At 26.5% G+C, this 3,611-nt stretch overlaps 1 pseudogene; it reads left to right on the forward strand.

The window, feature by feature from the left end:
• Nucleotides 1-1,619: 1,619 nt before the first annotated feature.
• Nucleotides 1,620-2,760, forward strand: LOC109863081 (annotated as a pseudogene).
• Nucleotides 2,761-3,611: the final 851 nt, after the last annotated feature.

Genomic DNA, 3,611 nt, shown 5'->3' on the forward strand with positions numbered 1-3,611 from the left:
AAGACCCTATCCCACCTCCCGGTCATATCTTTATGCTCCGCCCCGGTAAAGCCCCAGGCTTGACCAAAAAGGGAGTACGTACGTCCGGCAGGTATAAACGGCCGCAAGACCGTGACCTGGCCTCTGGGACGTAACATAGTTAAAGGGGTATCTGAGATCTTTCATATATGATATGCAAATTTAGCAGTCTGTATGAGTCAAAAACTTGAAATTTTAATTCAAAAACCCCACATGTAAAACTAATTTACATGTAAATTCATACATGTGTATATATATATATCTATATATACATTCACGCTTATTACTGCACAACATTCTGAAAACGACTCTATTGGCCCTTCCATTTATAGTTTTACTTTTTACAAGTTTTTACTACTTATTCGTTTATAATTAAGGAAACACCAAAATTGTACTTTTTAATAAACTTTTAAATTATAAAATAAACTTATTTTTTACTATCATATTATCTTACCTTCATTAATTTTTAGATCCCTAATAACAATGATATTATCTAGCATAATCTAAATTTGATTTATTATCGAAATTAATAATTTCATATTCATTAGGTACATCCTAATACAAATTAAAGGAAAAATAAATATAATATAATTATTTTTACCTATCTTCTAGTCCAAGTTGTAGCATGCTTAATTATACTGTTTGCCATAATTATCAACTCAGTATTTTTAAGTTTAAAACATTCAATATTAATATTATCTCTATTTCTAAAAGTTGGAATCCCTTTTTTCCATTTATGAATAACTTCCTTAAGCAACTTTATAAACTGGCAGGCAATTGCACTTTTACTAACTTTACAGAAATTGCATCCACTTATTATTTTTATATTACAGAGATTACAAGATTAATCTTTATATACTTAATACTTATAACAATAATTGTTTCTCTTGTTTCTATAATTAACAATAAAATGAAAATCTTACTTACAGATTCCTTAATGAATAAAACAAGATANATTATTATACATATTTAATTGAAACATCAAATATGATTTATATATTGTTTCACTCACTTTACCATTTTACTTATAATTAGTTTGATTTTGAATAAATCCACAACCTCTCACATTTTTGCAACACACTATCAAAAAATTTAATTCAATATTTGCATTACTAATAATAAACTTAGCAAGAATGCTACCATTTTGTTTTTTTATCTTCAAATAATTCATAACTTTAAAACCTAGTTAAAAAAGTAAAAAGTAAAAAGAAAATTTAAAAACTATACGTTTTATAAATCTTAAGCATTTTTATCAAAACTAATATCTTTAAATTTGCAATTCAAAATTTGTACTATAAACTATATAATTATTAACTAAATGATTATTAACTAACCTTATATTCAAAAATTAAATACCCAAAAATTTCTTTAGTCTTAGAAAATTATTTCTTAAATAAATTTACAATTTATTACTTAAATCAGACATAACATTTTAGTTTTTAACATTGAATTTACTACCACTATATATATATATAAATATATAATGAACAAATGAACATTGAATTTACTACCACTATATATATATATAAATATATAATGAACAAATGACTATACTCAACAAATCATAAAAATATTGGAATTCTCTACTTTATATTTGCCACATGAGTAGGTATGATCAAGTCATCAATAGAAATAATTATTTGAATTAAACTTGGATCATGCGGAGCAATCATTAACAATGACCAACTTTCTAATTCTATTGTAAAAGGACACGCATTTATTATAATTGTTTTTATACCTATGCCATTTATAATTGGAGGATTTGGAAATTTCCTTGTGTCTTTAATGATTGTGTCAGCAGACAAAGCTTACTCACGAATAACTACCATAAGAGTCTGACTTTTCGCCCCGTCTATTATACTTTTTACTTTAAGACAATTTATTAGCTCCGGTGTTAAAACTGGTTGAACTTACCCTCCTCTATCCTCAAATATTTTCCACAGAGATGCGTCAATAGCTTTAGCAATTTTTTGTCTACATATTGCAGAAATTTCTTCACTTATAGGAGCTACTAACTTCATCTCTACAATTATTAATATAACTCATAAAAATTGTTCTCTAGACAAAACTCCTTTAATAGTCTGATTTATTTTACCTACAGCTATTCTGCTTTTTGTATCACTACCTGTGCTAGCTGATGCAATCACTATGCTCTAAANCAAAACTCCTTTAATAGTCTGATTTATTTTACCTACAGCTATTCTGCTTTTTGTATCACTACCTGTGCTAGCTGATGCAATCACTATGCTCTAAACAGATCAATATTTTAATACATTATTTTGTGACCACTCAGAAAGGGGAGACTCAATCCTATACTAATACTTATTCTGATTTTTTGGACATCAAGAAGTTTATATTTTAATTTTACCACGATTTGGAATAATCTCTTATATCATTATAAGTGAAAAAAGTAAAACAGAAACATTCGGATACTTAGGAATATTTTATGCAATAATAGCAATTAGATTCCTAGGATTCATTGTATGAGCCCATCATATATTTACAGTAGAAATAATTGGTGTCAAGCTTATTTCATCTCAGCAACAATGATCATTGCTGTTCCCACAAAAATTAAACTCTTTAGATAAATTAATACCTTGCACAAAAATAAAATAAATATACACTCTACTCTTTTATGATTTTTGAAATTTGTATTTATATTTACCGTAGGAAGAGTAACTGATTTTTTACTATTAAATTCATCAATTGATATTGTAGTACATGACACAGATTACGTTGTAACCCGTTTCCATTATGTCTTATTTAAAAGAGCTGTATTCTCAATTATTGAAGGATTCATTCACTGATTCTCTCTTATTACAGGCTACGCTCTATATAAATTTTTTTTAATATTTAATTTTTAACAATATGTACTGGTGTCACCATACTCTTTTTTTCTAAACATTTCTTAGGACTTACTACAAAGGAACCTCGCGAACCCGAACGTTCTGATTCTGATGAAACTTTGCACACATGTAAGGGAGGTCAATAAATGAGTATTGAGATCTTTCGTTGCTGCTAAAAAACGGTTTTAAGGGATAAAATCACCCCTAATATGTAGAGTGGCTGTTAATTTTCTCGAGTTCTTTCAAAAATGATTAGAGATATTAAAAAATAGTTTAAACAAAAATTTTATAGAAAAAAGTCCAATATTTATTTATGTTACTAGAATCTAAAAAAAATAAGTTTAAAATCAAATTGTGTAACAAAATTTAAAAAACATTTTTTTTACCAATTCTAATAATGTAGATAAATAGATGTGTTTTTCCCATAAAACTTTTATATAAAACATTTTTTAATATCTTTAATAGTTTTCAAAATACATCAAAAAAATACGCCAAACCGTGTTATACATGATAAGTGTTTCACTCTTTACAATTGGTTTTAAGCCGCTACTGAAAATTTCTACATTTATGTAGTTATTTATACATGTGTTCAAAATTTTATCGTAAGAACTTTTTTATGTAATCACACATTAATACATTTTTGAAATAAGTTGTTTCTAAATTTTAATTTTAGCATTTTTTATATAAGGAACTATTTTTTATTATAGGGTCTTTCAGATTAAACGCTCACGTAACAAACATAAAAAA

The sequence above is a fragment of the Pseudomyrmex gracilis genome, unplaced genomic scaffold (genome assembly GCF_002006095.1).
Source record: "Pseudomyrmex gracilis isolate BER0280 unplaced genomic scaffold, ASM200609v1 scaffold_3092, whole genome shotgun sequence".
Lineage (NCBI taxonomy): Eukaryota > Metazoa > Arthropoda > Insecta > Hymenoptera > Formicidae > Pseudomyrmex > Pseudomyrmex gracilis.